General features: G+C 40.6%; 1 non-coding gene and 1 pseudogene across 1 annotated transcript; one reads left to right on the forward strand and one right to left on the reverse strand.

Annotated features, from left to right (window-relative positions):
* The first annotated feature begins 14,097 nt into the window (after nt 1-14,097).
* LOC126026381 (small nucleolar RNA SNORA51) lies at nt 14,098-14,231 on the forward strand. The gene has a single exon (XR_007501669.1). It is a non-coding gene; the product is annotated as a small nucleolar RNA SNORA51 (small nucleolar RNA).
* A 4,075-nt stretch (nt 14,232-18,306) lies between these two features.
* On the reverse strand, nt 18,307-18,824 carry LOC126026155 (DNA-directed RNA polymerase II subunit RPB7-like; annotated as a pseudogene).
* Between the last annotated feature and the right edge of the window lie 5,273 nt (nt 18,825-24,097).

The following is a 24,097-nucleotide window of genomic DNA, read 5'->3' on the forward strand; positions in this document are numbered from 1 at the left end:
CAGAGGTTACTCCTGGCTATGCACTCAGAAATTGCTCCTGGCTTGGGGTACCGTACCGTATGGGATGCTGAGTCCATCCTAGGCTAGTGCTGGCAAGGCAAGTCTCCTTATCATTTGTGCCACCATACTGGCCCCTGGAATTTTAGTATTTTAAAGACTTAAGTTTTCTACAAATTACTTTTCCTTGATTTCAATGTAAGGATTTGTTTTATTTCTTTTTGACATAAGGCAGGGCTTTTACATTAATGCAGTTTGTATTTATTTTCCTAAAACAAGTTAGGGTTTGTTAGTTAGGCTGGTGGGAATATGTCAACATTTCCCATTAAGAAATTAGCATTACTAGAAATTTTAAATCCATATAATTTAAAACTGGTATAACTATAGAGGGTATAGGAAAATTTTTTTATTATAACCATTGTATCAGAAAATTCATACCTTGTATTTGATAATGTTGGATTTGAATTCTTAAATTGAAATGCTGGGCAAGGGCTTAGAGTAACTTAAAATTTGTTAGTCTGAAAATTCTGAAAGCTTTTGATAGTGTAAAACATATTTATTTTTGTGTAAATAATTGCAGTTTGGAGGTCATTCAGGGAAAAACATAATTTGTATCCTCAAGTATTCAGAAGTATTTTTTAATATTGGATAAAGATGAAAGATACACAATGAAGCTAGAAGAAGGATAAATACAGAATATCACTTATATGTGCTATTTAGAATAACTGCATAAAGAAATAAAAATGTCTAAGTCAGAGTTGTCTCAAACACTCTTGGCCCCAGAGTATAGTGAAGATAAGGACAAAACCAGAATGGAGGAGAAGAAACACAAATATTAAAGGATGGGGCACCAGGCAGGGGTCAAGAGGTCTTAGGTGCATTGGTAGAGAAAAAAACAGGACAGAATGAAATATATAAACCAAAGTCAAGAGTTGACTCAAGAGACCCAAACTGCCGTGTTCTAAACTTTGAATGAACCTTTTATACTGGCAGGTTAGAGGGCAAAGGGTGTTGGTATAAGATACACTCTAGGAACATTGTTGGAGGGAGGTTGACACTGGTGGAGAAATTGGGCCTGACTCATTGTACGTATAAAATCCAACTATAAAGGACTTTGTAAATCACAATAGTTTCAATAAAATAATATTAAATTAAAAACTAAAAGAACCAAACTTTAAAATTTGTTTGTTAAGGTGGCAGACTGGCAGAGGGAGGGAAATGGGGCACAGTGGGAAAGTAGACAATGGTGTCGGGATCATTGCTGGAACATAACAGTCCTGTAACTTAATGATCAATAACTTTGTATCATGATTATTTAATAAATTTTTAAATATTAAAAATGACCAGGTGGTGGGGTACAAGGCAAAATAATAAGTAGAAGTTTATATGTTTTTGTTTTTTCCTATAGGGCATTTTCATTCTTCTTTTCTTGGCAAATCTCACCTAGTTAACTTTTATTTCTTAATTTATTTACTTGGTATTGTGGCCACCTCTAATATTCAGTGCTCATTCATAATTCTGCAGTCAGGGATTTCTCTTAGTACAGCTTGGGAGGTCATCATAGTCAGTGGCAGGGATCTAGTTGAGATTTTTCCATTCAAATTCTCTAGCTATTCTACTATCTCTCTGGTCCCATGAAAAACTACTTCTATCTTTTTCAGTAAGCCATTGTAGAAAGAATAGAAAGTTCATTGAGGAAAATTTATTTGATGCATCAGCATTCTAACAGATTTCATTTGAGTGGGAGATGATTTGAGTGAACAGAGCAATTTTTCCATTGATATGGGTTTTCCTCAGGCAAAAGTTGAATAATTATTTCACTGAAAGCAGTTTTCTCTGTAGATTCATTTCCTCATGAAAATAGACAGTGACAGTTTGGTCTCATGGATTGTGTGGCTCTCAGATCTACTACTGACATATTTTGATAACTTTGAATTGTTACTTTATAAGGTGATGAGAAAAATTGTGATCTCAGAGACCTTGGAGATCAGACTAGAGAATATCCTCATGGAGAGGGCAGAAGAGACACCTGGCAGTAAATTTTATGAGTTAGAATTATTTAGGGAATAAATTAAGAGCAAAATTAATAGGACAAAATAAACACAAAACAAGACAAAAATTTTAATTTTGAAAAGAAATAGGAGTATCCTATTGTGTGACATATGAAGAGTTAACAAAAATTTTTAACATATATCTGGTCTACTGTATTGTTCTGTAATAGCTACATTGGTCAAGGACACCAGAGGAAATTTGGTGATAAGAGATAACTTGGTTGTGTCAAAGGATGGAGAACCAACCCACTTCTCTGGCAGGAATTAGTTTGTCATAATTCAATTTAAGTTTGGGTAGAATTATGGGTAGTAAATAAAAGAAATGATCTTGAATTCCAGAACTTTAAAAAAATCATCCTTAATATTTTAACTTATTCCAAAGTTTTTTGGTGAATTTTATTTTTCATTGACTTTAAAATGTCAATTATGAAAAGAATATCATTAACTTAACAATATGGTTTCAGAAAGAAATTTCTAGTGATTATATTTTATATAAATATATAATCAATGAGGCTATGTGGTAGTTGTAACAATACATACATGTGTGTATATATACACACATATATAATAATTATGTCCTGTTCATTAGACATTTATAGAACAATAATTTTTATGGAAATATAACCTGTAACAGACCTTATTTTAACAGCTGTTCATAATTCTATCTGTGGATTTACTGTATTTATTTAGCATTTTACCATTGCTGGCATGAAGTTTAATTCTAGTTATAAATAACTCTTCAAAGGATGCATTTGAACATGAATAATATTTGCCTTTCTTCTAATCTCTCAAGATGGATTTGTGGAAGTTGAATAATTAGGTTGAAAATTAAGAAAATATTTGTGATATTTGATGTTTTTTGCTACTTAGGTTTCCTAAAAAGTTTACACAAAATTTTATAAAAATATCTAACGAGAGACTTTTATTTTGCTTTCATTTAACCCTGACACTACTTCTGTAGTATAAAGAGATGCTAATCAGAACTAAATTTAAGTTCTTGCTTTGTTCTGTGACCTTAAAGATATTTATTATCCCAGTCCCCTTTAATTTTTTTTATTTCTAATGTAAAAATAATATTCTCCTCTAATTTATTTATAAAATGCTGAACTTATAAAAAAAAACTGAAAAGATTTGCTATGGGTGCAAAGCCTTGTGATTGTTTATTCATATAAGAGAAAACAAAAATACTTCGTAGTTTATCATGGGGTAGGTAGAATTCAGACTGGGGTGACTAGGAACTTGCTAATAGATTTAGATCATTAGAGGCACTCAACTCATTTTGAACTTATTTGGTAGAATATAGATCGATCAACTTTAGATTGATTCCATTTACTTGCCTAATTTTTCCACTTTTGTCTCTAACATTTTTTTATTCACATATATGGCAAATTACTTTACAAAGTACTGGGGAATCCAACAATAATAGTTGTGAAAAGGGAGAGAATTGCCAGGAATTTGTAATAGGTTTACAGAATATTAAGAAAAAAAAAAGAATTATAGCCAGGATAGTTGAAATCAAAGAAAGACTTTTTAAAAAATTTTATTTATACAATTGTGAATTACAAATCATTTATAATTATATTTCAGGCATATAGTGACAATAAATTAGGGCCATTCCCACTACCAGTGTTGACCTTACTCCACCAGCATTCCTAGCATGTATCCCATACCTTTACCCTTAGCCCTTTGGTCTACCAGTGTAACAGGTTCATTTTGTATTTAGTTTGTTATAGTTAGAGTCTCTTGAATCTATTGTCATTGACTTCAGTTTGTGTATTTAGTTCTGGCCATTTTTTCTCACCCAATGAACCAAAGACCACTTGGCTCCTGGGCCCCATCCACTTTTCTTTTCTTTTCTCAATTTTTAGAAATATGTAGAAATATGAGGTAAAAACAAAGTGATTCATGTTCCAAGGTTTTATGAAAATGGCGGGATCCCCTATCTAGAAACTATAAATAAAATATGAAAAGGGGGTATGTGGCAGTTATTTTTCTGCATTGGCACAGTAAACATTGGGGGAATTTAGAAATTAAATACCCTGGGTCTAATAAAAAACAGGGTGTCTCTACCCGTGAAGCATAATGTCATAAGACTGACTACAATTGTCCAAACCCAAGGTCTGTTTTATGGTCCCAGGAAAAGTTCTACTCAGTTGCTATTGTCATAGTCAGTCTTCTGTAATTAGAGATCTTGGTTTTTACATAGATCCTAGGTTGAAGCTTCATGTCATGGAGCATCTTCTGTTTTCAATTCATCTTTAGGTGTTGAGATAGAGAAACTTACCCTTAGAAGAAGTTGTTGCTGTTCCATCATCATCAGGCTGTCATAAGAACATACCCTAGAGCAACTTGGTGCCAGTGCAGCATTAGGGCCTTCCCAGGGGGGAGTTAGATTCCTGGTAGTGGTGCATAAAATTGTGCCAGTTTTAAGGTTGGGATCCAAGGTTCAGGGATGAAGAGGTGATATCAGATGAATTGAGGCCTAAGTCAAGTCTCCATGATAGATATTCAGAGTTAAAAGTATCCCAGCCCTATAAAATGTATCAGTTCTTATACCTATTAGACAATAACTTTTTCCTATATATAATATTTCTTCATTTTAGTGTGACTATGCAAAAAGGAACAATGCCATATGATACTACTGGTACCTATGAGGGTAAATTAACAGGCTAAACAATTCTATAACTTGGTTTTAACCTGATCTCAGATCCTAAGCAAGACTTTTCTTCTAGAATTTCCTACTAAGCAGATCTGAAAAGGGATGGAGGAAGCTAAGAATATTAAATAATAAGAATTATAACTATTAAAGGAGTGCATAAAATGAGTCAGCAGGAGTGGTGGCCACAGCTTCTCAGGGTGAGAGATGGGGGGCTGAGAGGGTGTCCTTTTGCTTTGGGAGCTGGGGTTCAGCTTGCTGGGGCAGGGGAAGTTTCTGGTTCCTGAAGAGCTAAGATCTAAGGGTAAAGAATGTTAAATAGGGAGACATAATGGATCAGGGTTGAGGGGTGAGAGGATAAAAGAGGATTTGTAAGTTGATAGATGCAGAAATGGGGGGAAGGATAATATATAATAGGAATATATATATAATATAGGCATGAATTATGTACAATACAAATTAGACAAACATAGAGGAGTCCACTACATATACACACACTTATAGACAAACGTTGGAGTTTTATTTGAAAGTTGCAGTTGAAGGACTGATCCTTATGGAATGGATCAGAGTAATTAAAAATATGTGGCTGGCACCTCAGGGGGAAAGACTATTTTTTTAAAGAAGGCAAAAAATGGTGTGATCAAAATGTATTGGGATAGAAGAAATTTTCCACTTAAGAAAGAAAAGCCTGGGGCCGAAGCGGTGGTGCAAGGGATAAGGCGTCTACCTTGCCCGCACTAGCCTAGGATGGACTGCAGTTCGATCCCCCAGCATCCCATTTGGTCCCCCAAGCCAAGAGCGATTTCTGAATGCATAGCCAGGAGTAACCCCTGAGCGTCACAGGGTATGGCCCCCAAACTAAACAAAACAAAAAAAGAAAGAAGAGCCAACCACTTACATTGCATGCTATGTGCATTCACCCAAAGGCTGAGAAAGTGGTAGGTTTCCGTATCCAAGTCAAACTGCAAAGTGAATGATGAGTTTGCACAACTGACATTAGTGGGATGGAGTTTCAGTTTAAAAAGAATGAAAGGATGGCAGCAAGAGTCTAAGCAAGATGACTTGTAAGAGTTAGCAAGAGCACAGCCCGAGAGAGTTCTTGCTAAAAAGAGTCACATTCTAAAGAAGAGATGATGCTCTTTTGATGTCCACAGAGGAAAAAGAAAACTCAATAGTAATGTCTGATAATCTTCTTAGAGAGTAGCAGGCACAAAAAAAAAATATCAGAAGAACAAGACAGGTGGATTCTCCCTGGAACAGATTAGGCAATAGAACAGAGCTGACTTATGAACACAAATATGTGATTTGAGAATGGAATTGCACATAAAAATAAACAAGACTGGATATTTATTATGGTCAGGAGAAAAAAATGAAAGAAGCGAAGACAAGGCTCTGACCAAATGTAAAAATGAATATTTATTTTCTGCCACAGAGAAAGGAGATTTTATTTTTAGTTCCAAAAAGTTTACTAACATCAAATCAAAATTTCCAAGATCCCTATTCAATGACTATTCAATACATGCACTTTCTGAACCCAGTCAGTAATAGAGGGTCAACTTCTATCCCCCTGATGTATTGGAACTGAAGCAGTTTGCCCCAGCAGGTGACTGAAAAAGACTCAGTTCCAGGCTGACAACTAGAGACACTCATTTTAACAGTGTTTATATAGGGCAAGAGAAACTAGAATATTTTCAGGGTGACAAGGCTAGGGATATAAAAGATATAAAAGAAGGTCGACACAGGAGAATGTGAGGCACCAGAGAGAAGTTTAGTATAAACATTTGAGCCTAGCTATATCTAGGGAGCATCACAGTGCATGATAATAAAGGTCAATAGGCAGTCTCATTAACCTCAGCTTTCTGTGAGGGAGGAAGGACCACCTAGAGTCAAGCCTGAGAGCAACCACAAATCATAGGGAGACTGTCTCCCTTTTTGTGCTGTCATTTTTTCATCTCTGGAGCATGTTTCTGAAGCTTTCTCCCCTCAAGAAGAATCCCTGGAGCAGTTGCTCTATATGATTCTATCTTGAACTGGTTCAGAAACAACATCACAGGGGGTTCCAACAGTGCATTATTGAGGATACTGGATGTATGTTAATAGAGGTGGCACCAGAAGGAAGACACTGGAGAAACTTATATAAACATATCTTATGAAACAGCAGGATCAAGTAATGGACATATCTATCAGTGCATAATTATAACACACCAAGAAAACTTGTAGGTTGAAAGGAAGCAGGAGGTAGCATGGTAAGAGAGTGACACCGAGATCCTCAGGAAGCATAATATTGACTACAAAGGACCCCAACCATAGGCAGATGGTTAAAAAAGTCCAAAGTATGAGAGGACATGATAAAGCCGCATTTAAAGAAAGACTAGTACAAAAGCCTAGCACAAATGTTCTAAGAATGCCTGGGATTATACTCTTATTTAAAGCACTGCAGGGCTGAGCCCCTGCAGATTAGCTGATACAGACACTGAACATAGGCATTACAGAAAGACTGCATATTGTGAGTATGGAGTTGAGCTTTTCAGTTGCTGAGGTCTCTTGTGATTCTGTGAGCTAGCTCTCAATCCTACCAAGGCAATTTCACTTGAATTCAGTTTGTGGGTTTTCTTTCCTGAAGAATTAGGTCAACACCATTCTTTTTGAGATTCTTTACTCCTTCTGCCAAAGTCTGAGTCTTTCTGCATGCTTTGGGCTGGAACAGTTAACGAGCTTAACTACCTGGTTCTTAAACATTGAATTCAGATACTAATGAATTGTCAATGGTAGTGATGAAGGCTTGTGACATGATGAAGAAAATTGAATCCCGATGGCACCACTATTGTGATTCCAAACACACAGTGTGCAGACTCTGGTCTCATAAGTGTGAGATCACCCCGAATTTCACACATCAAGACAACAGTTACTACAACAGGCAAGTTATGCTAATTAGAAGACATAGTAATGTTAACTATTAAGGATTTTTGTAGTTGGCAGAATATTGAACATATTAAACTTTATTAGCTCTATCAATGAAAATAGCTGCCAAATTTAGCATGACATAAAGAGAATCATTCACAAATCATTTCATTTAAAGGCAGTGATGGCAATTTTAAATGGGGACTATAACAGGTATATAAATATTAAAATTGGAGACTAAATGTGTTCAAAAATAATAGAAACTTAGTGTATTTTCAGTAGCAATAAGATAAGCAAAAAGTGGAAGAACTTTAAATAGAAAATGTGTGGGGAGATATTAGTTGAGTATAAAATCCACAAACTTGGACCAGAAAGATAATACAGAGTTAAGGTGCTTGAATTGGATGTAGCTAATCCTTGTTCTATTCACATCACTGCTTGATTTTCTGGGTACTGTCATTCTGAGATAAGAGTAAATCCCTAGCACTATACCCCAACTTTAAATAATAAAAACACTTAAAATCAAACTCCTTTCCCCCATTTTGTCAACACACGTGTGCCAAAAACAATGAACCAGTGGAGTAACTATTATGTAGCACCATGGATATCACAGAAATGGCCCTACAAGGAAATTGAGAACATTTCTGCTAATATCTTCGTGTAGTAAATAGAAGGTGAAATCAATAATTGCACGGTCAGGTGGATGTATGCAGGGCTAAATGGCCATGGCCAATGCTATTGATAAAAGAATCAAGATAATAACAGTAAAGGCCTCCACACTGTCTCACAGGCTTGACCCTTGGTTTGGATTTTTGCACATTTCACTTCCAATCAATAATGGCAATTTATTTCTGTCAAAGATTACAAGCATCAGGCCTGTTGCTGACCAAAGGTTGGGTGCCTCACTTGTTGCAGTTGTGGGAGGATGCTTAGCATGAGGGATTCTCTTGGAGGGTTTGGGTTTAGTTTGAATAATTTTTGGAAGAGTGGGCGGAAGAGGATGCTATCAAGAGGCTGGGATAATTCTATAAGCACCTTGATCATCTTATCTATGCAGAAAACAATTAAACCAAGAATAAAGCCATTATTTTATTTTTATTTATATTTTGAATCACAGTGAGATAGAGTTAAAATAGTCCGTTGATAGTTGAGTTTTGATTATACAATATTATAACAACCCTCCCTTCCTCATGTTTATTTACCACCATGAATTTTCCTAGTTTTTCTCCCTACCATTGTCTCACCCCCACCCCTAGCCTGCCCCTATGGCAGATACTTTCCTTCTCTGTCTCTATCTGGGTCTCTCTCTCTCTATTTATACACACACACACACACACACACACATATATATATATACACATATATATATTTAACCTTTTATTATTTTAGGAACTGTGGTTTGCATTACTGTTACTGAAGTATCATGCATATCAGTTTATTTTAATTCCCAAATAATTCCCAGGATGATAAATTCTAAGTATTATTGTTATAGTGTTCCCTTCTCATCTTCACTGCACTTTACATTCAGCATTTATACTGTCTCTGGATATTAATCTTATACTATGAGTTTTCATTTTCCGCAGATGAGTATGATCATTCTGTGTCTGTCTCTCTCCCTATGACTCATTTAATTCAGCATGATAATCTCCACAATAAAGTTATTTTTGGCAATGACATAGCCTTCAGTTTTAGAAGCCAGGAAAGGAGAAAGAATAGAAATTTGAAAGTTAACAAAGGCTTTGCTTTATTTTGTGAAGTCTCACTTGTATTCTACTGTGTAAGAGGTTCTATGTCCAGCTATTAGCAACATTTTGGCATGCTATTGGTTGTGCCCTCTCTTTCTTAGGGATTTCCTTCAGTAAAGAAAAAGTCAGGATGTACATCAAGTACACCAAGTAAAGGAAAGAGAGTCAATCACAATTCGAAGGGCAAAGGAAGAGGCTGGTATAAAAAGCAAAGTGGGTAGGAGATCTGTCTTGCATGAAGCAGACCTGGATTTCGATTCCCAATTCCCCACATAGTTTCCAAGCATCATTAGGAGTAATCTGTGAAGGAAGAGTTAGAAATAAGTCTTGAATACTACCAGGTGTGGTTCCAAAAACACCAGTAAAATACAAAGCAAAGGAGGAAAAGTATTAGATTATGGAAAGAAATTGTATGTTAGAGATTGCAAAATAGAAATTCAATTTTAATCTTATGAATTTTTGGAGGATATTAGGCCACACGTGATGGTGCTCAGGGATCACTTGTTATGATTTCTCAGGGGAACTATATTTGGTACTAGGGTTTAGACTAAGGTCAAGTAATTTACACTGATGCATGTATTCTGGTCCCCAAAATAACTTAGTTTATATAAATATAGAGACAAAGACTTAGACAAGTGATGATATTTCCCAGCACAGGGGCACATACAAATGAAATGCAAGATTTCATTCTCTTGCTGAAAGTAAGGAACTCTCTCTCTCCTTTTATTATCTCATTCACTATAGAAAACCTGTATATTCTTTCTGTCATTTTGAAATAAATCATATATTTTGTAAAGCAAAAAAAAAAAAAAACATTTTGCCCACTTGAGGTTCCAGGATTGTTTATTTCAAGAACTCAGAGCACAGCAGTTGGGTGTTTGCCTTGCATGCTGCTGACCCGAGATGGACCCAGGTTTGATTCCCGGCATCTGATATGGTTCCCTGAGCCTACCATGAATGATATTTGAGTGCAGAGCCAGGAATATCCCCTAGCGCTGCCAAGGGTAGCCCCAAAACAGCAATAACACCACCAGCAACAAACCTTCAGAACTTTTATCTTTAAAAAGACTCCTGGATGAAAAAATGGAGTTTTTCTCTGTTTCTGGAGTGGATGAGACTTACCTGACCTCCAGGTGCTATATACAAAAATGAATTGCTATGGTGAAGTATAGGAAGTTAGAATGTTTTCCTCTGGACAAAGTCATTTTGCTAATATAGATGGTCTCCCATATTGAGATAAATTTTGGATAAACCGTCTCTGACAAATGGTACCATCAAGCCATATTGCAATCATGCTCAGGTTTATCTGGGTAACTATAGTGAGTTGCATGTGCTTGGCTAAAACAAATGTTGAGGTTTATGAATATTTTTCCAGTCCTTGTGAAGAGCATCACCTCTGGCTGAACACTTATTTCATAACAAAATTGTTTTCTTTCTCTGCTCTTTCTCATCTGCCCTTTGAAGAGAAGGTTCCTGTGTTGACAGGAGATATGGTTTTAAATTATATTTCTAAAACAAAAGGTCACTGGGCAGTGGGGGAGGTGGAACAATTATGTAGTCACAGTTTCCTATTGAAGCTATTTCCGGCAAATCATCCAGCTTCAAGTTAAAGAAGAGCTGGTTCAATATATGTCACCACTCTGAAAGTCTGGAGAAGATGGACTGAAACTTGGACTATTTATTGAGAGAAAGAAAACTCTGCTCTTCGAGTCACAGGAGAAGTGACTTTTTTCCAGCTTTTAATATATTTTAGTTAATCAAATAATGAGATAAAGGAGAGCCTTATTTTTTAGGATGGGTGTGGTGGAAGGGTCTGGAAGATAGACTAAGCATAGCATACTTGTTCTTCAGTATATCAGTGTATCAGTGTATCACCTCCTCACTCTATTCCAGAGGTGTAGTATGTATTACCCATTCTGCTATCATTCTTGCCCTAAATATAAATGGATTTATTTTAGTTTCGTATTCACACAGCTCTATTCAAGGGATACTGTCAGCTCTGTGCTTGCATGTAGCTCCTGGTGTGTGTGTGTGTGTGTGTGTGTGTGTGTGTGTTTGTGTGTGTGTTTGGGGGGAAGGCTGTGGTGCTGGAAATCAAACTGATATTTCTTGCATGAATAGCCTGCAAATCTCATCCTACTAAACTATCTTCTTTTGTTTTTGAAAATGAATGGCAACCAATTTAGAAATTGTATTTACAGAGGCCAAAAATCTGACCCATAGAAATATGTTCTTTAAATTCTAAGTATGGCTTCCTCCTTAGTCTGTACAGTACTGATTTCCACTTTGTTTTGTTCTCTGACCTTTAAATGAGGATATTTCCCAAATTAGGGATGTAAGTTTAATTGTTAACAGAAACATTGTATAGCTTTAAAAGTTTAGAGGCACTTTTTTTCTGGTAGAGCTGAGTGGAATTCAAAATGGAAAATAAAATCCAACTGCCCTCTGGAAAAAAAGCTTTTAAAAGGTTGACCTAAGTGTCATCAAGTGGGTCCACCTCAGAAAGTATAAGCAGAAACTGGAATATAGTCATGGATGGTAGTCTCTAAGGCTGGAGTTTACATTTTTCTCTGAGGCATAAATTAGCTGTTGCATTTGAGAGAAAGAAAAGATAGATTATCCTGGTAAAGGAGAGGAGGAGATGGAGCACTTTGTGGGTTTTGCGGAGAGAAACAAGTAAGAATTGGGTTTTTCAATTTCTAACATAGGACTGGTGGAGCTGCTAGTGGTTGAAGGGATATAATGAGCCCCTTTAGGGCTTGTTGAGTTTGCAGATCTGATGCCAAATGGGGCCCCAGTGCCTTTGAAAAGCAAACACACAAACACACACACACACACCACGAGTGCGCCAGTGCACAATGCTATTTTTTTTTAATAAGTGAAAACAAATTTTTGTCATTAAGGAAGGGAAGATCAATGTTGTGATCTCCTTACCCCTTTGTTTCTTCTTAAAAATAGCTGGTGGAGTTTGGGATAAGCCGGAATGGCTTTGAAGTTCTTAGAATTCTGGTTTCCTGAAAAGGATGGATTTCTATGGTTTTTTTCTTGTAACTGACCTGAAACTCAAACTGTACAGGAGCTCAAAGAGGTATAGCTGAGTTTCTACTTGGAGTTTGGTCCTGAAAAAAATGGTTGTAATATATTTACCATCTCTTCAGAGAAGTTCTTGTAAAGCATCTCAAGAACTTATTTTTTGTCTAGTACTAATTTTTAGTGGTACATCTGTCATGTTTTGGAAAACTGCTTCAGGTTCCAGGTGATATTCTGATTAATATCAACAGACCTGGAGCTCATGATATAAAGTTTTACCAGTGAAAAAGACTCATGGGTGGTTGTTATAAAAGATAACGGAAAAATCATGCAATGCCATTGAGTTATGAAACCTGAAATTCTGGAAAACCAAAACCAAACCCAGAATAGGTATAAGACACTTCTAGGTCAAAGTTTATAGAAAATTAAAATATAAAGAAAAGCTATCTCCAGAATAGGCAGTGGTTTGCCAATACAACAGAAAGTTTAAAACTTACACTGAATTGCTTGCAACTAATTAAATGCAGTAGGAACTGATTAGATTTTTTTTTTTTTTGCTTTTTTGGGCCACACCCAGTGACACTGATCAGGGGTTACTCCTGAGTATGCGCTCAGAAATTGCTCCTGGCTTGGGGGACCACGTGGGACGCTGGGATTGAACCATGATCCATCCTTGCTTAAGGCAGACAGACACCTTATAGCTTGCACCACCGCTCGAGCTCTGGAACCGTTCAGATTTATTAACACCATGGCAATGAGGACCATGTTTGTAGAAATTGTGAATTGGATTTGCTCTTAAATCATTTTTTAAAGGCTGTGCCACAAATCGCTCTAATAGGAAACCATACTCATATGCCCCTGTCTTCAATTTCCACATAAAACACGCCACCAAGAGTATTTGAATATCAAAACTTTCCTTTCTAGAGCCTTTATTTCTGATTGTGTTTGTGAAAAACCTTCTATGTCTTTTTACTTTTCATCTCTAAACATTAATTAAAATATATGAGGCATCAACTGTACATCAATATTAAGGATTGCCACTGTTGTTATTTCATTTTTCTCCATCTAAGGCACATGTACAACTCTAATTTCAAAGCAAGGTTGCAGCTTCAGATACACAAAACATGAAAACATTTGGCTAGGGCAAACTATTTTTTATGTCCATACTGTACTAAATTGCACTCGATTTATTATAGTTGTGCTTAAAACATTAATTTTGGTTGACCATAAAAGTTATTTTATCATAGAAAGTTTTACAAATGACAAAACAAGAAAGAAAAGATCATTTTGGGAATAACAACAAATGACATCACTGTGCATGATTTTCTTTATTTCTGTTGTCACCACCATCATCATTTCTCTAACCAAGAATCTTTCCTCATCGTTGCAAAACTGAGTGAGTGCTCCTCTGTGCCAGTGTTGCATTACAAGAAGCTCTACATGGAGGTACTTATTGATTTTCATAAAAGCTTATACTGCAGATTTTATATTTTCAGTTTTTAGAGGAATTCAGATGTAGAGATATATAGACTTATACAAATAGCTAGTATATTATAGTAATACCTGGATGAGGGAAGTAGAAAGTCTAGAGTACAGGCCAGTGTAGGGTGGGGAAGAAGGACGCTTGAGATATTGGTGATGGGAATGTTGCACTGGTGAAGGTTTTTTTTAATATAGATATAAAAAATTAAAAAAAGAAATAAAAAAAGAAATAAAAGGCTTCCCAATGCTTACCACAGGCTATGTTCTTTACAATGACTGTATAGAAATAGGAGGTACAGTAAATGCTCCCTATATACACCTTAAACCAGGACCTTTTGCCTGGTCTGTATTGTGAATGGGAGAACAACAACAACAACAACAACAAAAAACAACTCCTGATGAAAACCTTAGCTTTTGATCATGCCAATGAATATTATCAGCCGATCACGTAGGGGAAATAATAATTCTTGTCTCATAGCATGGAATTTTAAGAAAGGTGAAAATATAGCTCGCATTTTATTGCTTCCTAAGTTAATGCCTGGAAAATCAGAATGCATCATGGAAGGAAGTACTTTGGAAGTACTAACCCTGAGGCTCCTGCTTAATGCAATTATAGCGTTTACTGTTAAGCTTAAAGAGGAAAATCCAATGTTAACTCTTGAAATTCAGGGCAGGAAGCTTGAAGGAATGTTTGACTCTGGCGCAGAAGCATCTGTAATTTCTTGAAGAGATTGGCCCCTAAATTGTACAACACAAGAAATCAGAACAGTATAGCAGGGATAGAAGGGGTCTTGCTCCGATCTAAGGTCCCACAGCTAAGCAGTGGCAGTGGTGAGAACTGAATGCACCTTCCTCGTCCCTGAGCTCAGTGATAACTGCTGGGTACTTCTGCCTCAGAAGAAGGGGAGGGTCTCTCTGTCACACTGACCTGCACCCACATTGCAGCCCCTCCCTCCCTCTTAGTCCACTCTCCCTGGTACTGTCAGGAATGGTCTGAGAAATCATGAGACTCTGTCATGCTTGGGCAGCACATGAGGGGACATCCATGAAAGCGGGGCAAACACATTTCTGTCACCAGTTCTAAGGGGAAGCAACCCAAGGACAGTTTCCCAGCAGAGCCCCAGATCCCATGTGGTTCAGCTGCTCCCCACACCTTGCGAATTAAGGTGACAGGAAAGGGTGTTGAAGGGTCTTGGAAGGGGCTGTCACCTGTGGGGATGGACCTGCTGAAGGTCTGGGTTCAACAGCGACACACAGGAGTGCTGAGGGCAAAGGGTTGACCACAGATATAGCCACCAGGGATTAGGAATAGAAGACCCCATAGCCACTTCTGGAAAGGCCTGCGTGCATCGGGGAGACAAAACAGGGAAGGTAAGTCCAGAGGGCAAGGTTTGTGGGCAGGCAGCAAGATAGGGGTGTGGAGGGCAACAGACCAGTGGGAGCAGTTAGGTATGCAGTCAGTTGGCCAAGTGATTGGAGAGGTGCTCTGGAAGGGGAGGACACTCGGGGTTACAGATGCAGGTACTCAGGGGCTTTCCGGGTTTGAAAGTTAAGGCTGGGGTCTCAGAATAAGATCTCTTGAAACTGGAAAGTCGTGACCCATCTAGGCACAAACCAGAAAGGTTCTGTTCATGAAGAATGCACTTTTGTCTGACCCCATAGTGGTGGGTTGCAGTGCAGGAGAGTCCAAGGTGGGGGTGGGGTAGTCCCTCAGGGCACCCTGGGCACTGTGACTCAAGGGCACCTAGGGGCATAGCCTTTATTGTGCTGTCAAGTCTCTGGGGTTCTAGATTTCTCTCTGGCCAATGGGCTTGGAGACACTGGGCCACACCTACGAGCCCCCCTTTAAAGCCTGTGGCCCTGCCTCTACGGCACCCACTCACAGCGACCCAGTTATTTCTGGAAAGAGTGAGATGTGGACCCCGTTCCTTTTCCCCATTTTACCCCTTGAGGGGCAAGAATTGTGGAAAACCTGAATGAACAAAGTCACCATTCTAAGGAAGTCTGATGGCTTGCCAGCCTGGCCTGGCCATGTTAGGCCAGTGGAAAGTGTGTGTGGCCCTGAGGTCAGTGAATGAGCCCCTCAGCCCATGGCCTGCCCTTGCCTGAGTTGTCAGGCATTTTCAGCCCTGCAGTCTTTTCCCTCTCCAGGGACTTCCCAAGACACTGTGCTGGTGACCCAGGTCACCTCCTGGCCCATGGAAGTGGACCTTCAGGTTTCAGGTTCCAAAGACCGCAGGGTTGACCCTCATGTCCCCTCCCCAGCTGTGGGGCAACCACTTTGGCCTCAGGAGTGCGAGGAATGAGGAGGAGTCTCCCTGCGTCTGTCCTGGTTGCCCAGAGCCTAGAGCCTTGAGCTGATCCTTACATCCAAGGTCCGAAACCCACAATCTCCTAGGGTTTCAACCCCTTTTTTGTTTCTCTAGGTGGCACCGTGTCCAGTTTGAAGGTGACTAGGGACTGGGTTCTCACCTTTTCTGGGCTTCTGGCCCATTCTTGGACTTGGTAGTGCCCCATGCTTTAACTCCATCCCTGGGCAAATGTTTTTCTTTGAGGGGGGCACTACTTTTGGGGCTCCAGGAACCCTATGCTATGCTCAGGATCAAAGAGGGATCAGCCCAGAATGTCTAATCCAAATGACTCTCTTTGACCTCTAGAGGACAATTTTGTCCCGTTCATACCCAGCTTGGTCTCTAAAGCCTTTCCATTTTCACCTGGATTCTCATCTCATTCTCATTTCATGGCCTCAGCCAGGGCCCTTTGACTCGAGTGTGACCCAGATCTCTGGCTAGTGGAATTTGCAAAGATGCTAAGCCTAGAGCCTGAGTGTTAGTCTAACAGGTAAGGCACTTGCCTTGCCTGGGGGTGACTTGGATTCAATCCCAGGCACTGCTCTGTTCCCAGGCACCTCCAGGAGAGATCCTGAGTGCAGAGCCAAGAGTAAACCCTGGGCATCGCTGGGTGTGGCACCCGGAACAAAATACCAAACAAATAAAACCATAGTGCTCCATTTCTTTGAGTTAAGAAGAGAATTTGCGTTGGGAAGGGTGTGGAAGTCTGAAGGAGACAGTCTAGAGGAGTGTTTCAGACCGAATGGGAGAGAATGGAGGTTCATAAGCTACAAAGTAATGACGGGGACACACTCTGCTCTCATTTTACAAGCCAGCCGGACACTCAGGCCTCCATAGTTGTGTCCACAATCAGGACCTGAGATAAAGGCCAGAGATCCTTAGGGGAATGGGCTGTCTTGCAGCATCTCACTTTCTCAGATTTTCTCCCTTCTGGTCCAAGGAGGATCACCACAGCTCCTTGGGGACCACCCAAACCAAGGAGCACAGAATGAGCACCACACAACATCGCTGGGCCTCATTGGCTGCTTGATCGCAGGCCACCAAGTGCCCCATCAACACCGGGAGGCCACAGGGAAATTTTGTTAAAAAATGCCCCCAATTCTTTGTGTACCACCCTGTGAGGGTTCCATATGGCGCTGTCCTCCACGCCCAGCGTAACTGAAGGGGAAATTTCCCAATGTCCAGAGTCCTCGATGTCCTGCCAGGAAAGAAGGATGATGTCCTCACCTCAAACTCCTTATGAATAACAGCTGGGAGAAGCTTCTGCTGGCAGCTCAGGCCCTTGTGGCCACTGAAAGCCTAGCTCATGTCCCACTAGGGTACCTGGGGGAAAAAAATCAAAGAAAACCCAGCTGATGCCAGTGTCATCTCAGCCAGGAAGTCTGGCTGTCTTGAAGTTGGCTGCTGCCACTGGAGCCACTCCGACCGCTGGCCACTTCCCTCAACTAATGCAGGCAGCTTTCTGGGAGCCAAGACTTTGGGTGGCTCCTGGCCCCGGGGCCAATGACCAGCCAGCCCCTCACAGAGGCATCTGACGTTCAGTGGTCAACAATGGCTCTGTGAAAGACTCTCCTGTGCACTCTGTGGACATTGCCGTCCCTAGCAACAACAAAGCGGCTCACTCCCTGGGGCTCAGGTGGTGGATGCTGGCTCGGGAAGGTCTGCACATGCAAGGAACCATTTCCTGGAACACTCAAGGGAGGTTGGAAGATTGGGGTGTGAGCTCAGCCTGCCTCAGGAGACTGATCTGCAGCTCCCACGACTCCGGCAACAGGAATGGTCTTAACCTGTTTATAGGCTGACTATAAATCACATGAATAGAACATGTGAGTTTTTTGAAATATATTGTTTATTTAAAAAAAAGAAGATAAACATTCTATGAGAAACCAAAATTTTTTATAGTGGAAGACACAGATTTAAAAGAAAAAAAAGAAAAGAAAAGAAAAGATAAAACATCTGGGTGTGTGAAGACACAAGAAGGACCAGGTGCTTTTCTGGGGCCAATAGGCCCACAGGCGCCAAACAAAATCTCTGAACAACAGGAAAGTGTGACAGCCACACCTTCAAGATAAGGACCAAGTGGGGTCCTGCGATCAGCTCACAAGCCCCAAATAAGTGTCAATCAGACAGCCAATTGCAAAAATGTCATTCTTGTTCACACGGGTGCCCACAATCTTCAGCCCAATGTCATCTTCCTGCTGAATCACGATGTCCTCATTCATAGTCTTGCAACATGGAGGATTGGAATTAGGATCAAACTCTGTCTCTGATGGGATGGAATGTCGAGAGATGAAGCAGGACATGGGGCCAATTTCAGTGAAGACTCCCACCTTGTTAATCTGGATAATAATGGCATCCACAACTTCCCCTTTAAAGGGCCAGAAAACAAGGATTTGTACTTGACTGGAGACAGGACAAAGCCTTGGCCTGGCTGAATCACACCAGCACCTATGTTGTCGAAGGGAGTGATGGTGATTACAAAGCCATACTTGCCCGTGCAGATGCCCTCCACTTTGGTGAAAACCTTCTGCTTCACGGTGCTGGGCAGGTTGGGGCCGAAGTAGCGTGGGTGCTACAGGATCTCCTGTTCCAAGGAGATATGGTAGAACATCTTTGCTAAGGTCCCAGCAAGGTCCCTGGGTCTGTCTCATAACCTGTCTTTATAGGCTCAATAGAAATCACATGGGCATGAATTTCTATAAAAAAATAATTGCCCAAGACTTATGAAGAACACTGGCATTTGAACCGGGGGACAAGTGTCCCCCACAAGCTACAGTTTATTCGGATGACTGAAAGTGTCCCCTAAAGTGCATGCCTAAACAGAGGCAGAAATATTTCTTCCTAAACTAAACTTTATCTGGGGTACAGTAAGGTCTCCCTATGGTGGCTTCCTAATCAGGGGACAACAATGTCACCACAAGCTACACATTATATCGGGGTACAAAAATGTCCCTCAAATTGCATGCCAAACCAGAGACATCTATTTCCTGAACTGAACTTTATATGGGGGACAGTAATGGCCCCTATGGTGGATTCCTAATCAGAGGACAACAGTGTCTCCTCATGCTGTCATTATATCGGGGGACTCCAAAGTGAACAAGAAAACAGAAGCAGCGATATCTTAATGGAGCTTTATCTGGGGGACAATAATGTCCCCCTACAGTGGCTTCCTAATCAGGGGGATAACAATGTGCCCACAAGCTGCACATAATATAGGGGGAAAGACAGTGTCCCCCAAAGAAGTAGCAGAAGTACCTTAACTGAGCTTTATTTGGAGGTCATTAATGTCTCCCATTGGTGGCAATTAAATTTGTGGACAACAGTGCCCCAGAAAAATTATAGATTATAGCGGGGGACAGGAAATATCCCCCAAAGTGCACAGTAAACCAGGGGCAGCAATATCTCCCAAATGGAGCTTTACCTGGGGGACTTTAATGCCCCCCAATGATGGCTTCCTAATCAGGGGACAACTGTTTCCCCAAAGCAGCACCTTAGATTGGGGGACAGAAAGTGTCCTCCAGACCAGATAATGAACCATGGGGCTGAAAACTCTTTCCAAGGAATATTTATCTGGAGGACAGTATGTCCCCCACTGGTGGCATCTGAATTGGAGGACAACAGTGTTCCCCAAAAGCAGCACCTTAAATTGAGGGACAGAAAGTATCCCTCAAATTGGGCACTGACACAGGGGGCAGAAATATCTCCCCAACTGAGCATATTATCTAGGGGCAGTAATGTCTCCAATGCGACATCTGGATCGGGGATGACAAAAATGTCCCCCTATTTTAGCATTTTAGACTCCACATTTTTACTTGCTGCTCCATGTTAGGATGATGGGAAATGCCCAGGGAGTAGCATGGTGTGGGCTGTGCTGGAGGTGGGCCAGGCATTCCCTCTCAGATTTTACTTCAGATGTGTCCAGGGAAGATGTGGCCCAGGGAAAAGGCACCTTTGACAAATGCAGGCCTGCCTACATGAGGTCTGGTCCTTTCTCTAGCACCACATGGAGTCACTGAAATGAGAAATCTAGCAGACCTCTCTCCAGGCCCTGAGGCTCAGTGAAACATTTCCGAGGGCTGCATGAAGGAACTCAGTTCTTTAAGGAAACCCTTGTGGAGAGAGTCTTCTGTGCAGAATCAGACACTTTGCAGGCAAACATGCCAATCTCTTGGCACTTCCAAAACCTGGTCACACTCAACTTTTAACTGTAGGAGCTCCCAAAGCTAAACAAAAGTCAGAACTGCCACAGCACACATTGCATGTTCCTGGGAGACAGCATGGCAGCATCACTGCTACAGTTGGATCAGCATCTGAGTTCCAGCATTCTTTGTGATGACTGGGTGGTCCTGATCATTGGAAGTAGAAGAGAAAGGAAGAGGAAGATATTCTCTGACATTCTCTCTTCAAATAAATGGCTATGGATCTGCACCAGGCTATGTGCGTGCGTGTCACTGAACAGGACACAAAGCTCTTTTCCCTGCGCAAAACCTACTTCTGGATTGTGGGGAATTTGTCTTAGAGGCCTCTCCATGTCCAAGATATCACCTGCACCCCCAGATGAGGCCTGACAGCAGGGCCCAGAAAAGTCCCCACTATTGGTTAACAGTTTCACCAACTGCCGAGTGTCACAGGAGGGAGAGTTGGGCAATAGCAGCCCTGAACTTTTTCCTCCCAGTCAGGCACTTCCACGGTCTCTCCTTGCCCATGTTCTTTTGTGCTACTTCTGCAGAGTCCATCAGGACAATCCATACCTGCCCACCATCCTGGCTGGCTGTTGCTGACCCTCTTGTGTCTAGATGAGGACCTGCATATATATACATATAAATTATTTATATTATATATTTATATCATTTATTATATTATTTATTATATTTATTATTATAATATAAATATACTATATATTTATATTGTATGCATAAATATATCTATTTATATTTATATATGCAGGTCCTCATCTATCTATCTATCTATCTATCTATCTATCTATCTATCTATCTATCTATCTATCTATCTATCTATCTATCTATCTATCGGATCTACTCTAACCCCAGCACTGGACCCCATTCAATTCTCACTGAGCACTCCAAACAACCCAAACCAGCAGGCACACTTGTTTGCCATCATTCCAAAATGCCTCTGATTCTCAGCCATGTGCCTTATCAGTGACCAAGATGTAGGTGCATAACAGATGCTGTGCACATAGCTGGGAGGACGGGGATGAATGGGGTTGGGCACTGTTCTCATTTGTGTGTGAATACACACATGAAGAGGGTGATATGGCATATTTGAGTACCTTGTCATCAGGCCACAGGATGCCCCTAGGGCAGCATGGTGGTGTTGAGTCCTCAGTTCTACAAGTGAGCATCAAAAACAAATTAGATCAACAAACACAGAGAAGGCACAAGCTTCCCCAACACCACACTTGGGTGTCCATTAAGCATGAGGATATTCCAAGTCACACGGAAATGGAGACAGGATCTCGAGGCTGGGGACTTGCTTTGGAGTCATGGAAGAGCCATCCTGGGGGGCTCAGGATGGGCAGAGAGAGGTGGAAGGGGGCAGGGGGCTTTAAGGTCCAGTAGACTTGCTGCCAGCAGTGGGAAGAAGCAGAGAGTGAGAAAGGGAGACACACAGAGAAAGTTGCTGGGACAGGAGCAGGAGGACATGGGGAGGGAGTAGTCAAGAGGGGAGGTCCTTGGAAGATTCTGGAAAGGAGAGAAAGGAGAGTGGCCATGGGGCTGGGACACTCTCCTACCTTGCATACTGACCCCTCAGTCAACCAGCAGGCCTCTCCAGCCTCCAGCCCTGCTCTGCTTCATCTGCCAGCACTCTTCCCCCTTTGTGCCCTCCTATCCAGGCCTAGGTAGACAATGCTTGGGTACCATTTGGAAGGACAGAGTCAGGGGAGAGAAGATACTGTTTGAACCCAGAGGGGTTCACCTAGGAGGATGGCTGGAGATGGTGGGGGCACGCGAGGCCCATCAGACTACAGGAAAGCTGGGCCTCCTCACCACGCAGCTTGAGCAGATGGGCTCTACCTTGTGGGTCAGCAGCTGGGCACTAGTGGCCACAGGATCTATGACTGAGAGGGGAGCTTCTGATAGTTGGGGAACCTCTGGTCACTAGGTGAGGCTCTGTCCTTCCTGCTGGGGAAGAGAAGGCATCAGTGCTGGGCCAGGGGCTGGGGGCCTGCTTAGCCCAGCCATGAAATGTAGTAAGTGATTCAGCTTGCATAGTAGATTGTTCCCAGGCATAACAACTGCCTCTTTATGCTCATGACCAAGTTGTTCAGGATTTGCTGCAGCAATTACAAGCTCTTCTACAAAAATATTCTGAGCCAATATTTAGTATTCACATAAGAGCCCATTCTAGACTCAAGACCTATGGCTTTTGGGAATAAAATTGTTGATTGTTTGGTCATGTCAATATTTAAGTCACCTGTAGAAGAACATGTAGCTCTTCATACAAATGCCTGTCATTTATATGTCAACTATCATATTCCATGGAAGCAAGTCAGACAAGTAGTTGATACATGTACCATTTGTGCACCTTTGAATAAAAGAACACATGTAGCTGGGGCCAATCCTGAAGATTACGAACTAATGAATTGAGGCAAATGGATATTACACATGTTGACTCCCCACCCCCCCAAAAAAAAAACTATGTTCATGTGATGGTAGATACATATTCTCATTTTATATGGGAAGTTCCAATGACTTCATAACGAGCTAAAGAAATTTATACCTTCATGCTTCAGTGTTTTTCTATTATGGGGTTTCCCCAAAATATAAAGACAGACAATGGCCCAACCTACACCAGGAAAAGTTTTCAATAATTTTGTAAGGAGTGGCAAATCAAACATATTACTGGCATCTCATATAATCCATAAAGACAAGGTATAGTTGAAAGAGTTCACAGAACTCTAAAAAATTAAATTATGGGGCTGGAGAGATAGCATGGGGGTAAGGCATTTGCCTTGCATGCAGAATGTCAGTGGTTCAAATCCTGGCATCCAATATGATCCCCTGATCCTGCCAGGAATGATTCCTGAGCATAAAACTAGGAGAAACCCCTGAGCATTGCCAGGAGTGACCCAAAAACCAAAATAAATAAATAAATAAATACACAAACTATTAAACTATAGAAAAAGAGGCATGCCACCCACAGACATTTTGTTTTTATTATTTTCACTAAACTTCTTTAATTTTCCCCAAGGACAATCTTATACAGCTGCAGAAAAACACATTAAAGAAGATGTTCAGGTGCAAGAAATAATCAATTCACCTATGTGGGTAAAAAATGAATAATGAATGGATTGCTGGTAATCTCCTAATTTGAAGGAAAAGATATGATATGTTGCTACAAATGGCAACCCTGCCAGAAACTCTGGGTACAACTATGCCTTGTCAGAAGCAGTATTCACACGAATGAAAAATCTCAGACACAAATGCAGAAGGGTGTAAACCTTTCCTCAGAAAGACCACAAATTATCCCCCCAAAATGTGACTTCAACAGGTAACAGAAATAATAAGCTGACACTACATTATGAGGCAGAGACTGTTGGTAGTGGAAATGACCAGTTCCAGAATCTTGATGCTCTAAATAAGGGAACTGGCCCTGCTCTCACCGGACTTTATAACTTAGGAAACATTTGTTACATGAATTCAGTGCTACAATGCTTGGATCATATTCCCAGTTTGGTGGATTCCTTTAACCATAATCATTATAAGAAGGACATCAGGTCAAATCTGTTGGGACATAAGTGTTTGGGACAAAAGAGTTTGGTAAAATAATAAAATAAGATAATAAAAGCCTGTGGTCAGGACAGCACAGGTATATTAACCCAAAAGAATTTAAGATGACTGATGGAAAGATAAACAGTTT

This window comes from Suncus etruscus, chromosome 13 (assembly GCF_024139225.1).
Source record: "Suncus etruscus isolate mSunEtr1 chromosome 13, mSunEtr1.pri.cur, whole genome shotgun sequence".
NCBI lineage: Eukaryota > Metazoa > Chordata > Mammalia > Eulipotyphla > Soricidae > Suncus > Suncus etruscus.